Raw genomic sequence first — 20,422 nt, forward strand, 5'->3', positions numbered from 1 at the left:
TTTAAACACATAAAAAAAGAAAGAATAATTAAAAGAAGTGTTAAAAAAAAGTTTGCAAATAAAAGGAAAGGAGATCCTAGGTTTATATTTAATATGGATCACGTCAATGCAATACCCGGTAATCACTCCTCAAAAGAGGGGTTACACGTGGTATTAGCGCACCGGTCATCATATCCATATCTACCCTTCCCACCCCGTTAAGGTATTAAAGCGCGGATTGGTCTCGATTACTATTGCATGCTATTACCCGTCCCATTCCTATCAGTCCCGGAGGCACTTAGGACTGCTAGTCCTAAAGAGTGGGATATTAGGCTGATTGGTTTCAAAGGATAAAAATCTAAGGCGACATACAAAAAACACATACTGCATGTTGGGGAAGCATATAAACAGATAAAGGCTCAAATATACCTCCTTGAACAAAAGCACATAACTAGCATGACTTGCACATACTTTTTAGGTCTGATTAAAATACTAAAGACGAGGGGAGTTTGATTATTGAAGCAGATTTGTTTATTACATAACTCAGATAAGAAGTTCGAATCAGGCCTGCCTGCTGGTTGTAACAATTAACAAAGGCGGACTCAATTTTACAGTCATTACTCTAAGGCTTGCCTAAGTATTTAGACGGGGTCCTATAGGCATGATATTCCCTTAATTTAGAAGGTGGTGAAACAGTGATAACTCAAAGCAAATTGTTTGAAATCCTATAGGCATGCTTGCTAAACCTCGTTAAAATAAGAGAATCAGATTATTAAAAAAAAGATTCAGAATGGACGAATTTTAAATTAGACTAGTTTCAGTTTCTGCAGATGACAGTATCCACTATCGCTGATTTTTACTCCTATGAACATTGTATCTAGGATTACTGATTTTAGAAACCTGTAGACATAATTGCCGATTTTAAACCCGTTGCGTACATAGTATCTGAATAATGGCAAACCCCTATAGGCATAATATCTAGTAGACAATGGAAGCAGGCGGGTTTTCACTTGGGAATTCCTATAAGCATGATTTCTATTCATTATGCTGATTTTAACAGGCGACTGGGTTATAGCCAATTGGGCCCTAAAAAAACATGATATCTAAACGGTGACAAACATGCAGAATTTTAGATAATTCCTATAGGCAGGTTATCTAGATGTGAAGTTGAACAAGTAGGTCCTATAAACATGGTTTCTAAATGTGATGTGAATATGCAGAATTAAAAGCAGTCCTATAGGCATGTTTTCTAAATGCGAATTGAACATGTAGAAAAAGCAGTCCTATAGGCATATTTTCTACCCTTGAGCATGCATAATTACCCAACCCTTTTCACTAGCCAGCCCCAAATGTTCATTACAAATTATTACAAACCATGAATACTGAATCACATCAGAAAAGTACAAAGAAAAGTTACAACTAGAAGAAGCCCGATTCTTGACTTCCTCTTTGAGTTATGGAGTAAACCACCTCAAAATGCCATTGATCCAAAGCCTTTCTCAGACTTGAGTGTGCCAGAGCTCCCTAAGGGCCTCAATAGGACCCCGGGCAGTGCTCACACCCAAGTTACATAACCAGAATGGAGATGAGTGCAGTGTGGAAATGTCAGCCCTCATGTGTCCAAGTTCAGAGGGAGCTCATAGATCCCAAGGCAAGGCTCACATGAGGGGGGGGGGCAAAACATAAGTCTAAGAAGAGAGTGAAAGTGCAGAAACAGAGTTCTAAGAGCTGAGGGAATAAAGGAGAGGGAAAGGGTGATGGGAGACAACCATTAACATTTCAGGGAGTCAATAACTTCACATAAATGGGGCAGGAGATTGAGAATTCATTGCAAGGAGCTTATACACTTAGGCATGGGTTAACTTTGGGTATGTACAACAATAAGAGTGCTGACATGCCTGTAAATCAACCAGAACACACCACATATAAGAGAAACATGGAGGTTATGATCCTAAGAGGATCAAGTTTGGGTCATGTACAACAATTTCCAATGCTGTCATGCCCCAAACCAACCACAAGTATTAAACACATTGGGGTAGGGATTTAGAATTCACAAGTCATGATACATTGATTCAGAACAGGAGAAAGGAAATTACAGCATGCTAAACAATGGTACTGGGCTAAATACAAACAGTAGGCAGACAAGAATGCAAGAAACAGTAAATAAGCATATTGTTGTTGGTGCAGAAAACTTAATTAGAACATACCAGTAAGAAATGCAAATGCAGAAAATAAGCAAGTTTTCCCACAACCTAGCCTTGGCTTTCAGCCAGCTAGGTAAGGCAGCAATATAGTAGTAACAGAGAAAAGAGAGATTTGGTGGAGTGTGTGTTTGAACTCAAGTGTTTATGCCTTGTGTTCGTGTTTTTGAAAGAAAAGAAGTACATGGTATTTATAGCTTTTTGAAAACGAGTAAGATGCAGAAAACTTAATTAGAACATACCAGTAAGAAATGCAAATGTAGAAAATAAGCAAGTTTCCCCACAACCTAGCCTTGGCTTTTAGCCGGCTAGGTAAGGCAGCAATATAGTAGTAACAGAGAAAAGAGAGATTTGGTGGAGTGTGTGTTTGAACTCAAGTGTTTATGCCTTGTGTTCGTGTTTTTTGAAAAAAAAGAAGTACATGGTATTTATAGCTTTTTGAAAACGAGTAAGAGGGTAATAAGCTACAAACATGGAAACAATCATAATTCAGAATCAATTATACAAGTGATTGCCTTTAATTAAGGGATCACTTTGCTTAACGGGTAGTTACAGGTTCAAAAATAAGGAAAGAAATCAATTTATAAGCAGACTGACAGTTGCCATAAAAGAAGTAATAAAACATTAAGTAGGCCATCGAGTCTAGGTACAGAGATACACTAATTTTGGAAAGAATTCAGCAAGGCAAAACAGGAAAAGAAAATCAATTAACCCTAACAGGCGAGTGAAATCAGAATTTCACAAAGGAAAAGTTCGAAATCAGTCACAAGTTGAAGGTCAAACAAAGAAGGAAACTTAGCATATAAATAGGGTGCATAAACACTATACATGCGAGGCCAAGCCTGTTGGCAGAAGGAAATAGCATACAATAGTAGCACAAAATTCAGTGGATAGCAACATTCGAAACATGATAGCCCAGTAGGTCAAGTAGTGAAGAAAACATAGAATATCAAAGCATGTGAAGATCTCACAGTAGCAGGTGAAGAAAACCCCTCTTGAAAATTAGGGTTTCGAGCATAATCGATTTTAGAGATAATAGAAAACCAGAGTCAGAAGAATCACACAGAGAAATGAGAGATTTTGAGATAAAGAACTTCAAAATCGAGTTATGCACTTAAACGAACAGCCTCAGACCCAAAACCATAGGATTTTCAACAATAGAAGAGTTTTTAAAAGAGGATAAACAAACAAATCAGACAGAAACTCAGGTAAACAAACATTCGTCTAATAAACAGTCGTAAGAAATTAGGGCTTTTAACATGCAAACTCAAGTAGAAGAAAGATATAGGTATGCACAGCAGAGCATATCAAAAATTAGAGAAAAGTTTTGAAATAAACTAACAAGAACCCTAATCGGAAAAGATAAGGGGTTTTGAAGGCAGAGTTTTAAAAGAAACTTTGAGAAAAACGCTTAGCAGTTCAGAGTAAACATAGATCTGAAACAGATCTAAAAGAAATCGAAAGAACCTTAGAGGTTAGGGTTTCAAAAGAACCCCAAGTGATGAGAAAAGCTTTGAAAACCATCGATCTAAGCAGGAAAGTCAAGAGTTTGACTCGAATAGCCATGGCTGACCGGAGAACAGTCATGAACTGAAATCGAAAAGGGTCTGGACCAAGCTCTTTCAAGATCTAGCCTTGAGACCATAAGAATCGAACATGTAGAAGCCATGGGGGGTTGATACATGTCTCCGATGACCTTGGAAGCCATAGATTTGGGAGGTATTAGGGTTGGGTTAGGTGGCGGCGGCTAGGGTTCATGAGGGATTGCAGGGAGAGTTGAGAGGGAAAAGGATTCAAGGGCGGCGTTTGGTGTGAAATGAGGTGGGGCAAGGGGTCGTTTGAGGTTAAAATGGAAAGGCCGATATTGGCCGTTGATCTAAATGATCAACGACCAGGATTGAAAGGGTTAGGTAGGGGATCTGAGTTGGGTTATTTAGATTGGGTCGGGGTCGGGTTGAAATTGAAATTGTGTTGGGAAATTGGGGGCCTGTTTTGGGTTTTAATTGAAACTCAATTTGGGCTATAATTGCAATAGTCACTTTTCCCTTTTAATTTTATAAAAAATAGTAAATTAATTCCTGGAAATAAATTGAAGGTACTAAAATGATTTGTAATACATAATTATCAATTTAAAAATACTGGAAACCCTCAAGGGTTGTCCTGGTGGCAATTGACTTGAGCCTTGGGGTTTGCTCCCTTTCAAGGTATCAAGTTCGAAACCCATTGGGTGCAAACAATTTCTGAGGGCCATCGGACTGGGTAAAAGCTGAATTAACCGTGGTGCACTTGCGGGAAACTCTTGCCGAGGGCCTGTGCACCCCCGGGATTAGTCAGGTCTCTAAGAGACTAGGACACCCGGTGCAAATAAAAAAAAAATACTGGACTTAATTTTTTATAAATATAAACGCAATTAAATCTAAAAGAGGCTAATACTGCAATTATAGCTTTAAAAATACTAAATAAATTTGCAAAAATATGCAAAAATTATCTTGACTATATTTTAGTATAAATATGAGAATCCAATAAATGAATCACCAAGATTGATAACTTTGGGAATTATTATTGGGTTTTTTATGAATAAAACAGAGGAATAAATTGGTTAAAAAATCTTTAAAATTAAGAAAATTAATAAAACATTGGGACATACTTATATATGCATATATATGCTATTTTGAAAGTATCTTGCATATAAAAAATATACAGGGAAAAATTGGATATCAACAACTTCCAAGTCTGTAATACCTGGGAATTGAAATACTCACCTATGCAATTAGTCAACAACACTTCAACATGGTCTACCACTACGATCACAACCTCTCCTCGAGTATATAACCTTAACCTTCAAACTGGAGAGATTCTCAAGATTCCCTCTTATTAATCCACTCTAGACCATCCATTCAAGAACACCGTGAGATTACCCATCTTGATACAACACCAGCCGCTAGGGGTGGGCATTCGGTTGGTTCGGTTCGGTTTGAAGAAATTCGGTTCGGTTATTCGGTTTTCGGTTTTGTAAAAGTAGTAACCGAAACCGAACTGAAATAAGTTCGGTTCGGTTTTCGGTTTGAACATTATCATATTGGACTCCTTCTATGTAATAATACGACCGGCGAATTTGTTGATTTTTCCCAAAACTTCGAAATTGTTGGAAATATTGTGTTTATAGAAAAAAATTAGACTAAACTTTGCACACTTTATGGATCATAAAATTCAAACATAGTGTAAATTACAACTCTGTGTGAAATTCTCCCGGTATCTATCACATATGCTATGGAAGTTTTAATAGACTGAAAGTCTTTAAGATTGGAAAGTTGATGGACTTACTTAATTGGGTTGAGTCTTTGATAGATTGGACCTAATAGTATTAATTTATTACCTATGAGCTTAGCCTATGTATAACTTAAAGAACAAATATGTTAATAATTCGGTTTTTCGGTTAACTGAACTAAAAAACTTAATAATCGAAAACCGAACCGAAAAATCGAAATTTTAAAATTTTAAACCGAAACCGACCGAACAAACCGAATAACCGAAACCGAAATAAAAAAAATTCGGTTCGGTCGGTTTATTCGGTTCCGACCGAAATATGCCCACCCCTACCAGCCGCCAATCCATAAATCTCATCACATATGTCACCCGAAATTCGCTTCTCATCAGTCGCCAATCATAAACCCCATGGAACATTCATCGTAACACTTAATTAATTAGCGTAGACTTACTCTTTTGAGCGTACTAAACAATTTCACCCCATTTGACAAATAACGCCACCAAAATCCACATCCGATTCGAGTAATCCTGCTGCCTAGAATCCAAATCCTTCCCTTCGAAGATTTTCCTTACTCTTTTTTATTCTCGATCAACTATACCTTTATCTTAATCCTTCATTTTTCCTATTCCATTCAAATCACATTCATCGCTATTGATCGATCAACACTCAAACCCACTCAAAAGTATACCGCAATGTCATAAGTTTTGCAAAAATAGTTGAGTCGATCCTGGAGATAGTTGTATATCATACACTCAAACCAGTGTTTTGAAGCGTTGAATAGCGTGAGGCGACAAATTGCGATTAGGGCCCGGTTCACTGAGGCGAGAAGCGAAGCGCTCGCTTTTTATGTGAAGCGGCAATTTAAATAAAAAAAATAAAATATTAAATATATATATAACTAAAAACTCAATAAATATATCCATTCAAAAATATATCAATAAAAAACTAAGGTTTGAAGAAGCTCTCTGCCTCTGCCCGTGAAGGAATCGAAAAACAGAGCCAAAAAAAAGAGAAGAAGAAAAAGGAAGGAAGGAAGGAAGGAAGGAAGGAAGGAAGGAAGAAAGAATGAATGAAATAAAGAAAGAAAAAGCTCTCTGCAGCTCGATAAAAAACAACAGAGCAAAAAAAAAAGAAATAGAAGAAGAGAAGAAGAAAAAGGAAGAAGGAAAGAGATGAGACAGAAGAATAAAGAAAAAAAGAGGGAAGAAAAGAGGAGAAGAAAGGAGAAGAAGAAAGAAGAATCGATGATGTGGTTGGGTCGATATTGCTGAAGCCCTAAATTTTTTCTTTTGATCCCTGATCTTCAACCTTTTTCTTTCCTTTTTTTCCTAATAAGTGACGCTACAGGGCGCCTCTGGCTACACAGGCAGAGGCACTATCCTTTTTGAAATCGCCACGCAACAGAGGCAAATAGCGCTGGAGGCTCGCATCGCATCGCCTCAAGCTATTAGCGCTGAGGCGAGCGCTATTTACAACATTGACTCAAACAACCGATAGTTTCCCTTTCCTCACTCGAACTTCAAAACTGAATTCTTCTTTAAATCCGCGCATCATATGCACAATCCTTTATGAAGTTCCTCTGCTAGAAAAGGTACCGACCTAATCTGCTTATTCCAACAAAATCAATTGTTACCGATGCAATAACCCAACCACTTCTAATTGTAGAAACTTCTCAAGTATGCACCTTTATATACCATGCCCACAAACCTTGTCCAAGGACTAGATGCAACACCTGGTATTTCCTTAGAACTCCACACTTGTCCAGCTCTAGAGTCACCTGTTAATCAACCACTGTCCCCCATTAGTCTATGATGTAGTCAAAGATAACGACTCATTCATGATTCCTTCTGTCCACTTTACATTAAACAACTGCAAAATAGCTCACAAATCAACAAGCTCTTGGTCCAAAAACGATCCCCATAAGTAACCTTGCCATTCGACCTGGAGCCGATAGCCATTTCTTGAATGAATCCCTAACCACTACTTCCTACTCACCATTATAATTATGTTACGTTAAAGCCCAACTCAACCTCTTATAACTTATCCAACAACCACCCTCGAACATCTTGCAACCTTATCCCGACGAGCACATTAGATACCAAATGTTCTCTTCATATAGCGAAGATTGATCCATTCAATTCCTCTTTCTCACGCCTTCGTTCTGTAGGACAATAGAACGCTCTTTACTATCATTCTCTGATATGTTTTACTTCCTCTTCACCTTATCACAAAAGTCACTTTTCATGTCCTTATCCTCAACTTCTGTTCTTCGGCTTACCACGATCACTATTTCCTTGTCAAATCAGATGATCTTACCCCAGCTTACTCTTGTCTTCAGATATCGACATTCGACATCTATACTATTCCATTGCTGAACTGTTGACTTGCCATTGATACACTTATGCCAAAAAACTATTATAATAAACCTTGACAATGCTGAAACTTTTCCACTCCAAGAACACCTCGAGCAACCATTCTTGTTAAGCCATAATTTCAATCCCTCGACTTCTGAGCAACTAATTGTTAAAGACATGGCGGTCATGCAGTCCTCCATATCATCACTACCACTTTCCAAGGGTATCACTGAAATAAAGAGTCTTAATAACAACCCCACTCAATTGAAACATCAAGTTGTAGCTAAAAATGGAACCTCGTCACACATCCGTATCATAGTGATACATCTTGTACCCTACCGCATGTCGTCATATTAAGACATTTGTGTGCGATTTCAAGGTCGTGTTCCCACCATCAATGGGAGAATAGAACAACGAAACTCAGATACCAATTTGAAAAAAACTCACACGATAAGAATGAAAGACTGAAAGTTTCCTAAATGTTGTATAGCCTCTTGAAGATGGGTACAAACGCCTACATACCATTCTGCATGACTTTACTAGTCACTGCTCTTGTACTCGTGAGACTGGTGAACCTAGAGCTCTGATATCAACATGTTACGACCCGTTTCATGGATCATGATGACACCTACACATCCCAACGATAGACTAACCATCCCAAAAATCATTTATCTTTTGAAAGTAAATTAGCGGAAATGAAAAGAAATAAGTATTACTAAAACTGTTTTGCCTTGAAAATAAGAAAGATGCGTAAACAAACTTAATAATTGTATTTCCCAAAACATGGTTTGACTGATAAAAAAATAAGTATTACTGAATCCGTTTTGCCTTGATAATAATAAAGATGCAGAAACAAACTTAGTAAATGTATTTCCCAAAACCTGGTTTGACTTATACTAGAGCATCTAATAGTTACTACAATTTCCAAAATACTGACATACATGTCTCAAAGAACTAAATAAAGTACTGTCCAAGAGTAGGAAAGATAGACAAAAATGTAAGGAAGAGATTTCAGCGCTGCAAGTCCAACTAGTAGCTCACCCTATCGCCTCTGATGAATCGCCTAGGGATCAAACACGAAGAGGAAGCCCGATCAAACTCTGCACTCAACAAAAGTGCAACAAGCATAGTATGAGTGCACAACAGCCCTCCATAGGTATCATAGGCCGACAACGATTAGATAAACGCATGGCAGTTACATAAATAAACAAGTAGATTAGATAAAGAAAATCAGATAGTGCGACAAGTAGAACCGTCAAGTCAATGAAGTACAATTATGAATTCAAGTTCAACTAGAAGTTCACAATAATAATAGTCACCATAGATCTCCACTAACTCAGGTTACAAGCCTAGATGAGAGTTTCTAATCCATAAGTCCGTCGAGTCTTCAATTACGCATTTGACAAAACAGGCAACAACTCAAGTAAATCAACAACCGATAGTTCCATGAGATAATATACTATGCAATGATATAAAGTGCTATGTAGATGGAATGCAATGCACTGTCTAACTGTCCATATCCGTACACACATGCTAAAGGCAAAGCCTCGAAGTCATGACCCATAGGGGTACCCGCGAACTCCATGTACCTGTTGCGACGTGCAACCCGATCCCATATATATGTTTATGTTGCGGCGTGCAACCCAATCCGTAATGTACATATCTGTTGCGACGTGCAACCCGATCCATAACGTACATACCCATTGCGGCGTGCAACCCAATCCATAAGTCATTACAACATGTACCCTCATCTTAATATCCTTCCACATCTTATTCACCAAATGTATGAGTATGAGTAAATATATATCAAATATCAAGTCACAATGTAATATAGGATGTATACCATGCATGCAGTCAATCGCAACAATAACACGACGTCTCAGAATCAGAATCAGAATTTACATGCCATGGATACAAATCATAACTCAAATAATCAATATTTATCCTTTTTTTTTTAATTATGCAGTAAGTCGGAATCAACTGTCACAAATAGATTCATCCAAAATATTCACAAGTACAACAAAAATGGAGAAAAGCCCACATAAACAACAATCATACCAACCTAAGTGGAGTTTATCACCACAACCATGCCCGAAGGCTTATCATGCTTTCCCCATCAACATCTACAACTACATACGATTAACTAGTCGGAGTCTAAAAAAGATAAGCTGTAACTTACCTCGAATCCGAATAGGAGCCACGAACCCCAAGCCAATGCTTTTCCTTTCCAGGGTGCTTCGAAATGATCAACGTCTATCAAATTTGAATTCTACGTCAAAATATGAATCTATGGATACCCACAATGCCTTACTTTTACCCGGAACCCTAAACTGGACCCAAAATACTAAAAATAGCCAGCCCAAGCCCTCAAGGGCGAAATTGAAATTTTATTTAAAAATCAAATCACGTATAACTTATATATTGTAGATCCAGAAAACTCATTCTAAAAGCCTTCATCTTGGTTCTCAAATCCATGGTTTACCACTTTTCAACTTTTGGGTTCAAAACCCCAAATTTTGCCAACCAAACACGGCTAAAGTCGATAACCAACGGAAATAAACTTGAGGAAGCATCAAAATAAAGGTTAGATACTTACCCCTTTATTGAGACGAGAACGCCGGGAAAATCACCTCAAACAGAGCTCTAAAACTCAAGATATGCTCGAATTATTACACAGTGATATCCGCTTCCGCGCCCAATAACTCGCAGCTATGTCCTGCCAAGTGTCATTTCCGCACCCGTGGACCTTTTTTCGCACTTGCGGAGTCGTGGGAGCGGACCCCACTTTGCATCTGCGAAGCACCAACACAAGTTATCCTCTCCGACACTAAAATGGGCATAACTCCCTCATACGATGTCCGAATTCGATGATTCTTTTTATATGATTTCATAATATCGATACAGATCTAATGTTTTAATCGAATCACAAATAAAAGGTCGTTTTCTCAATATTGTTCCCCTTTCGCCCAAAGAAACAACGTCGAAATCTCAAATACGAGCGCGACACAACCCAAATCAATTTGAAACTCATTGGAATCTCATCAAAACTTGTGGACGAATCCTCAATCATCATACGAACCTTCTCGAACTGAGAAAACACCCAAACGAATCTGTCTTGGCCCGATATTGACCGTTGTCACCAAATCATCTCAAAAGCTAGTTTCTCAGCCAACCACCTAAATCACACCGGAACCTCTCCGAAGGTTAACCAATGACTCGACAAAGTCAAAAATCAAATTCCGGACCTAATGGAATCGACGAAACCTCGAAAAGTCACATTTTTTCCCGATGTTGACTTTGGTCAAATTTTCTCACTTTCCTAACTTAAGAACTTCCTATTACACAAAATTCGATCCACAACTCACTCGATTGCATTGAGAACCACGTAGCCTATTCCCGCTAGTCATAAATATCAATATGAAGCCAAAGGAACCAATAAATTTCGAATCCGAGTCTTATTCTTCTTATGACCATCTTTTCACCATAAATAGGCATATTAAATGCTAAAACCGACTTAATTGTCAAAAACCAACCAAATGAACTCTAAAATTATCCCCATCAATTTTGAAGAGTCATAAATAAAATTTCAAATCTAACGAAATATTAAGATCGTAAATGAGCACATTTTCCCAAAATAAACAATTTATCTAAGTAATTAAATGCCGGAATTTCTAAAGTGAAACCGTCTCTCACAGTGAACCAAATGATATCAATTTGACTTCAAATTTTGCAAGCAAGTCAAAACTCCGGGATGGAACTACGTGAAGGGTATTTGGGAGAAAAAAAGCTTAAAAACTCAAAACGGCCAGACATTACGGTATATCACATGCATACACATGACATCTTTTTCGTTTAACTTATTATGTGTGATTTAACTAATTAATTAGGATATGGAGTTTATGGTTGAAACAATTTAAAATGGTCATTTACTCGAATGTGGTAGACAAATACTAATATTTCTCTTTTTGGCATTGTAATGGGGGTTCTAGTGTCATTTGAAAATTCTTCCCGTTGTTTCTGAACCTCTTATATTGATAGTAATTTTTTTCTGTATCAGGGATAGTAGGGTGTCTTACTGTCTCTATCTAACCTTCACGACTCACAAAAAGTTTACTTGACTCGTCTCATACTCGCTCTTGTAACTCCTATGGTCTATTACCATTGATCTGGATTTTCGTTGTGTTTTTCTTTTTCTCACTTTCTATAAGCATAGGCGGTCCATGTTACTAAACTCAATGTCAACACTTTTTGCTAGTAAAGAGTTGTATGAATGTCACCCATGATGGTTTCTTTCCAAACTTATAATGTTATGTTGGAGCCAACTAGGTTCTCAACTATATTTGTAAGCGATGTTGGTGTGAAATAATTCTCGTATTACGCTTCTCTTAGTCCAACTAAATCTATGTCCTTTAACTAGGTTAATGTACCATCACTCACTCTTGCTAGTTATAGTCCTTAGCCTGTCTAACTAGTCATCCTATAGTCCATGTATACATAAATTGATTTAACTTGGGTCCTCTTAGCAACCCGTCTAACTCGGCCATTTACCACAACCTTGGTGTAAGTGGCATGTCTTTAGTCACATCGAACATCTATTGGTTTCTATTGCGGGGCTACTGCTTACTAATTTTACTACAATCAAGGTATATATAACAACCACATAATAATTTAGTAGCTTGGCTCTAAGCGCGTGAATACTAAGAGGAGAGTGAACAAAATAAGAAACCGACTCTCTAACCTGTCTAAATAGCTCTCCACATGTAATTGTGATGTGCTACACAACCATAAACAAGACTTTACTAAGGTAGTGCTCCTTGACTCAACTCCTAGGACTCATGAAACTCAAGCTCTCATACCAAGTTTGCGGGTAATGACTGGCACCCGACAAAGCTCGTGTCCCAAGGAGCGAATCTTTAAGCTTGTTGTCCTGACTATGCATAAAGCATATATTGGGGTTCTAAACGAACCCTATCATGTGTCATTAAGTTAAGACAGAGAGAATTTTATTAATGAAGATAGAAGTGGGGCATAGCCCTTTAAAGGATTAATAACGAGAAAGAAATAAGCCGCCACCGAATAAATGTGGGGCTTTACTGAACCTGTAAGACACGAAGATAAATGGAGTCAGCATATACAATGCAATGAATCTCATAGACCCTCTTCTAAAAAAGTGGATCATTTTTTCCTTTAAATGAAGTTAGTATCAAAATTTGTACTTTAGCAAATTTAAAATTTTCATATATAATAGCAAAACTAAAGTCATAAACATATGAAAAAGCATTAAAAAAATGCTTTCAATATCCATTATTTTTCCCATCGGGCTTAAACAAAATGTTTCTTTATGCTAGCAAGACTTAAACTAACACTAGTGTAGGGCGTATCGTAAGTTGCTACTAATATGGTTCGACTTACATATCCAAAGTAGACTCATGTCAATTGTCGATGATTGGACGCAATAGTTGAGTAATGAAATTCTAGCATCAAGTCTCTAAGCTTTGATTTGAGGTCAATGGAGACCTAACCTTCCTTAAGTATTTCCTTTAAAAGCATGCCTTACAACTGTTCAAAAAATTGCAATGAGAGGATGCCCTAGATGGCTTGTATCAAAAGTTAGGGACATGAGAAAAAGATGTTTAAACTAGTATGATTGAGAGAAAAGATTTAAACCTGGTGAAGTGTATTAAAAACTATTCTCGTCAAGTGTTGATAGGAGATAGTGAGATCAAAAAGCGATAAAGAGTCTATTTGATTAATTGTTCAACTCGAACCACGATAATAACAATTAGGATTTTCATACATCTGTACACAATGAATATAAGCTATATATTATGGAGTTATGCTCGTAGAGGTAGAGGACGCCATGAAAATATAAAGATTAAGAAAGTTTGTGGTCCAGATGGTATTCCTATAGAGGTTTGGGAGTGTCTTTTGATAGGTCGGAGTAGAATGGTTTACAAAGTGGTATGACGCTCGACGAGTGGAGAAAGAGTACCCTGATCTCACTTTTATAAGATCAAGGGAGATATTCAAAGTTGTGCAAACTATTGTGGCATTTAACTTGTGAGTCAATACTATGAAATTTGGGAAAAGAGTGATGGAGCGTATACTTAGAGACACTACAAGAGTGACTAACATCAGTTTGGATTATGTCGGTAATGCTTGCTAAGAAAATTGATAGAAATTTATTACGAGAGAAAGAAAGATTTACAGATGAAGTTCATTGATATGGAGAAAACTTATAATAGAGTACCAACGAGAGTCCATTGGTTTGTGTTAGAGAAAAATTAAATTCATGTTAAATATTTGAATTTCATAAAAGGACATATATGAAGGAGCCTTTACTAGCGTTAAAATAGTAGTAGGAGCTTAAAAGAGTTTTCCATAATCGTAGGTTCAGACCGGAACCAACATTAAGCCTATACATGTTTACCCTAATTATGGTTGAGCTAACCAACATACACAAGAGGATGTACCACAACGTGTGCTATTTGTTAATGATATTGTGCTAATTGACGAAACCAGCGAGTGTGTCAACCAAAAGCGTGAACTATGGGGAAACACTCTAGAGAATAAGGATTTTAAGATAAGTAGAAGTAATATTGAATTTATGCATTGCAAGTTTAGTTAGCATAAGAAAGTGGAGTTGAGGTCAGATGAGATGGGATTGTGGTGCCTAATGCAAACAATTCAAATATCAAGGTTGGTTATTCTAGTAGGATGGAATGATAGATGAGGATGATATACATACCATCAAAATTAGATGGTTGAAATGGATAAGTGGTTTCGGAGTGTTACGTGATAGGACGATACTTACCAAAGTTAAAGGTATTTTGTTAGGTTCTATTGAACATTTATATGTCCAACAATGAGATAGAAACACATCACTACCGAGGCCTTTCCGCCTCCCCTACTTCCTACCCCAAAACTATTAAAATCACTAATCTAAGAAAAAACTGAACAAAGTGAAATAAAAATAAATAAATTAAAGTGGCATTTGACATATGGAGGAGCGTGAAATGTATCCCTCACAAGCTTGATTTTTTATTTTCAAGGAGGTATTAGTTCCACTCTAAACCATAATAGGGGGAAGGGATCGCCATTGAAGTTTAGGTGTAGCATTGAGTTTTTGGGATAAGTCTTAGGGGCGACTTATGTATTTTTTCAGAAGATTTATATAAGCGATACCAATTAGTTGAAAATATATTGTAGTCATGTTAATCTATTCACTTTAGGTTCTTTGCTTTCTATGAGTCTCTTATTCCTCTTTAAGATTCTATGACTTTATTTGAGCATGATATGTTCTACAGGCTTGTTAACATATACTTGAATTGCGAGCCCTATTTGAGATTCCTTCTAGTACTTTTCATTTTTATTTTTGTTTTGTAATGTTAGCATGGGATAAATTTAAATAGAAAATATGGTCAGTGATGACTGATATAGTCGACCCTAACTTATTTGGGATTGGGGCTTAGTTATTGTTACTGCTTGTTCCTTGATTGGGAAGCTAAGGTTAAAGAAACTAGTAGTATCCATGAAATTATCCATGATTCCAATGAATAAATTATATGAACCAATTGAAAAGTGGGAAATTATTGATTGATTTGAGTTACCCATGGCATGGTAAAACACAATTTGATGATATGAGGGTCAAAGATGAAACCAAAGAGGGTTGAGTATTGGGAATTTGTTATGGATGAGTCTATATAGGGATATAATGAACACTCTTTCTAAAAAACTTGACACTAGATTAATGCAATGTAGTTATAGATTGATTGAAGGAAATGTTCCTGATTGCCCATGAACGATATGCTTGAGCTACACACACTTGTATTGTGAGTGAAAGAAATCTTGGTAGAAAGTTAAAGCTTGCACTTGTCAAAGATGGTATAAATTATTGTTGATCCTACGAGGATTGAGGTTTCTAATTAACTAATTAATGTTTCCTGAACACAACTTTAGAAATTAGATAACTTTATGAACGATCCTATAACTAAAGTGAATTGAAAAATGCCAAAGTTCTGGAGGCAGAATTGATGGTTGGAGATTCTAATAAGCAAAAAAAAGGTTTGGATATGGATTTCGCCTTTGACTAACATATGATCTTCATTCCTCTTTAATCTATTCACTTTCTAAGTTATTTGGTGTTTCTTTAAATTATGCCAAACTATTATCACCTTTCGCGATTAACAAATAGTGTTTAAAGCACCTTAAGTGTTGGAGATGATTGATTAACCCACCTTAGGTCCCACGAATAGATATAAACCCTTTTAATTACCTAGATATGATTGCAAGTAGGTTCAAGACTAGCCTTTGCTCTCGTTCAGGATAAGAAAAAACAAATTATGATCAGTCAAGCATAGGTGAGAATGTGCCGAGGGTCTATCGAAAACAACCTCTCTGCCCTTTTAGGGGTAGGGGTAAGGCTGCATACATCTTACCCTCCCCAGACCCCACTTGTGAGAAACTAACTATTGGTTTGTTGTTGTTAAGCATAGGTGAGAATGTGAAGGATTCAAACGACTTCTTTCAATTAGAATTTCGAAATTGCACTAAGAAAGATTAATCAAATCAACATTAGATGAAACAAAAGAAATTAATCCATAAAATAAAATCTTAGGATCCATCTAAATCCTACTACAAGAAAGCCACTCCATAGCGGAGTGTGATTCAGATAAAATAGTATTGAAGCCACAAAAATTTCATAGGTGCAAGAGAACGTAAAATGTGAGAAAAAGAACTCCTAATCTTGAATTTTTTCCTTGAATCTGTGATTCTTTTGTTGGATCCTTGCTTCCTAGCAATGGCTGCCAATGTGTGTCAGAAGTTCCTCAAAGAAACCTCATTTTCATGATTTGATTTTTTTGGTTGCCTGTTGTTTACATGGTACACTATTGTAAGCTTCTCAAACCTACGTAGTTGATTGTGACACCGTATTTTACATAGCTTATGATTTTTATGACGGGGCTAAGATGATGCCTGTCTGTTACCGCATCGTTACCTTATATATGATGTATTCATGATATAATATATCACTGGTTATTGTTATAAGGAAAGGCATTTCTAATCTATTTTGTGAATACTATGTACTGGCGTGCTTCCTGACTTGTGTCCATATAACGTAGTTGTTGGTAAGCGTTATCTACTCATTAAGCTAGGTGACTCACTTTTTTTTCTATTGTTTTACAGAGACATCTATTGATGTAGACGAGGACCTACCTATCTAGAGCTTGCAAAGTTGATAGTACCGGAGAGCCCCTTGTTGGTTTGCGCAGGAGAAGAGGTCTTTATCATTTATTCATGTCCTTTCCTTGAACTCTTAGGATTGCTTTGTTAGTTTTCATGAGTACTTTGGTTATCGTAACACTTTTAGTGTCCGTTGAAATTTTTTTTTATTTAAATTTTCGTGATGGACCTAGTATTATTGTGTTATTAGTGGGAGGTTAGTAATTTTGGTGATTTTTTTGATGGGTGCTTGTTGTGTTGTGATTTTAGCGGAGACATGAAAGTTTTGATAGCCCTTCCCTGAACCCCATGTTGGTTAGCTGGAGCGAAGAGTTTTTGTCATTATTGTCGTCCGTTCTTTTAAACTCTTAGGATTGCTCCTTTTGTCAAGTTCATGAGTATTTTGGTTATCGTGAGACTTGTAAGAACAACTTTCTACTCTTTTTTGGTGATGGAGTTAGTATGTTACAAAAGGGAAGTTAGTAGTGGTGGTGGACTTAGTCGTGTTGTATGATTCTAGCTGAGATAGGAAAATATGGACAGCCCTAGATATAAGAAAACTTTGTCCGATTTTCTTTAAAATCTTGGTAAACTTGCTAGGACCTATTCCTGAGCGCCGATCACATCTCTAAATTGGGTTGTGACGTTTTTACAGTTTGCAGGATTGAGATGCTCAAATAAATTAGGATTTCCAAATCATTGAAAGTAATGCTGCAAAGGTGGATGCAAGAGTATTGTTTCATATTTTACCTGATCAGTTTGTAGAATATCAAGTTTTGTTGATATGAACCTCATGAAGATGTTTGTGGATGCAGGGCACTAGTATTCACTCCAGAAGCTGCATTGCCCTTACTGCTTCACTGGGAAGTGTGTTTTTTCCTGCATTTTAGAAATAAACCTTAGGATGTTTCAGAAAATGAGATGTTTCATTTTGGAGGCATTTCCTCACTTGAAATGCACTGTCCTTGATCTTCCACATGTTGCTGCTGACATGCCAAAAAGTGAGAATTTAAGCTATGTAGGAGGGGCTATGTTTCAATCTATTCCACATGTTGCTGATGCCATTTTGCTTAAGGTATATACAAGAACTTTATTCTTTATATATCCTTATGTAGATGAGTTTAGCATTTATCACACCATCAAATCACTTAAAAGATCGGTCCGCAAAAGTGTGATTGGTAACTCGAAAAAAAAACAGGCTAAGTACGCTAATCGCATAAAAAGTTTTTGCACTGTGAGTTCATACAAGTTAAAGATTGTCAAATACAATTTGGGCAGGTTCTATTTAGGTTGGAAGAAATTTCTCCATTTTCTATACATTATCCGAGGCACATCCTTGTATACTAGCATAGATTATACATAAGCACAAATTTCTCACATGGATTCAACTTTCTATATCCTTTTTGTATTAGTTAAATTTACGGTCTGTTTGATCTAATTAACTATCTTCGAAGTTGGCAGAACATTTGTTCAAATTAATCAGAGTTCGATGCAATGTCACACTGTTATGTTTTGCAGCAAGTATTGCACAGTTGGAGAGATGAGGATTGTGTCAAGCTACTGAAGAAATGCAGAGAAGCTATTGCATTGACATGGTGTTAAGACACAAACGAAGATGAACCAGACATGACTGAAGTAAAGCTCATGTTTGACATGTTGATGGCAATGGTTTTCACCGCAAAAGAAAGAACGGAACAAGAACTATTCCTTGAAGCTGGCTTTACTCGTTACACCAATCTTTGGCCTTAGGTCACTTATTGAGGTGAGGAAATGCCTCCAAAATGGTCTTAGCTATAGTCAGTACCAACTAATTTGGGAGTGAAATGTAGTTGGTTAATTTTTTTTTATGTATCCCTGCCCATCTGCCCAGGAAGACGGGGGCAGAAACACATTAGCAAATGTAATTTACTGAAATGTTTTCTTAACGAACATCACATGTTCATGCTATCACTTTTTCTTTCCCTTGAACTAGTCTGTTTTTGTTAGACTGCAAAAGATTGTTAGCAGTTGAGTTACCAGTTGATCTCATTATTTGAATTTAGAAGAAATCTAATCTGTATACTGTAAAGCCTTTGTAAAAATACATAGTATAGATTACAACACTAGTATGACTAAGACCAAATCCTTCTAATACAAAATATAGCTTTCGCTTATTCGTTCTCTTCTCTGTTTTATTTGCATTAAAAAAAAAGGATGCTTAATTGCATACATGAATGTGGAAATTTTGGAGGACAGGCAATTCGTTCTTCGTTTGTGTCAGTTGAACCAAGTAGGGAGTATTAGTTACTAATGTATTGTAGATCTATATGCAATGGTTTCTTCAGTCTATAACTCTATGCCACTTTTGCCCTATACGTGGTTCTAATTATTGACTTTTGCAATCTTGTACTACTGTATTACATTCTTTTGCTGCATGCTACGAACAATGGTGATACTGTAGACTTGTTATATTTTTCCCTTTCTTTGCGCTGTCAACTCAGCAAGTAGCCCGCAAGGGTTAGCTGAGTCGGTTGGGTAAGTGGTTACCCACGTGGATGACCTGGGATCGATTCCCCTCACCTGCAGCCTTCTCAGTTAGAGTAGCCCGCAAGGGCTTGCCTAGTCATTGCACAGTGAGTAGGTTATATCCAATGCACACCTGAAGGTTAGCGGCTGCGGATTTTCCTGGGATCCATCAATACCAATTTAGCTAGGGTCGAGTACATGATTTCTCTCTGTATTATCATCAGAAGATTATCATAGTTAAAACTGTTTTTATGTCGACTATGAACTTACTGCAACCCCTTTCTCTTTTACAAGAGACTTGGGGACTGATTATTCATCGCGAAACTCACATAACATGTTTCTTGTCCAACTTCTTTGTATTCGGTTCATCAGTCTTTGATAGTTCTAGAGAGAATATTTGCATGTAGTCTTTTCCGTCTTATATAACTTGTAATGCTTCGCTTGATGATACTTTCTCATGTTTTTCATCGTCAAACATATTTTAGACAAAACTTTAATTGATATGAAAAAAAAAGATTAAACTTTTCTCTTATGTACACATTATCACTCTACTTTGCAAAGTGGTTGAAACTTATAGTATTACTTAATTTGTTCTAAAAATATGTCGGCCAGTCAAGTATAATTAAGCATTACGTGGTTTGTGCCACGAGCTTAAGCCTTTACTTTAGTATAATTAAGCAGCTAAAGGCACTATAAATGTAGAAGAGTTATTACTACTCATTTCCAGAATTAGACACTATGACTCCATTGGGTATGAGTGTAGGACCATTATATGACGTGAGAAATCTGACGTGAGCATTTCAAAATTGCTGAGAACTATACTATATATGCGCAATGGGACTCTACTGCTGTAACTGTGTGTGTATCAACAACCTGCATTTTCTTCTCCGTTG

At 36.9% G+C, this 20,422-nt stretch overlaps 1 long non-coding RNA gene across 3 annotated transcripts in view; it reads left to right on the top strand.

Moving 5' to 3' along the window:
• LOC104227899 (uncharacterized) overlaps positions 1–19,177 on the top strand; it is a 28,584-nt gene extending 9,407 nt beyond the window's left edge. For all 3 annotated transcript variants that reach the window (XR_011401830.1, XR_011401831.1, XR_011401829.1), the window contains 4 exons: positions 16,989–17,082; positions 17,680–17,743; positions 17,840–18,099; positions 18,543–19,177. This is a non-coding gene — a long non-coding RNA (uncharacterized lncRNA). The remainder of the gene's footprint in view (positions 1–16,988; positions 17,083–17,679; positions 17,744–17,839; positions 18,100–18,542) is intronic.
• The last annotated feature ends 1,245 nt before the right edge of the window (positions 19,178–20,422 follow it).

This window comes from Nicotiana sylvestris, chromosome 8 (genome assembly GCF_000393655.2).
Source record: "Nicotiana sylvestris chromosome 8, ASM39365v2, whole genome shotgun sequence".
Classification (NCBI taxonomy): domain Eukaryota; kingdom Viridiplantae; phylum Streptophyta; class Magnoliopsida; order Solanales; family Solanaceae; genus Nicotiana; species Nicotiana sylvestris.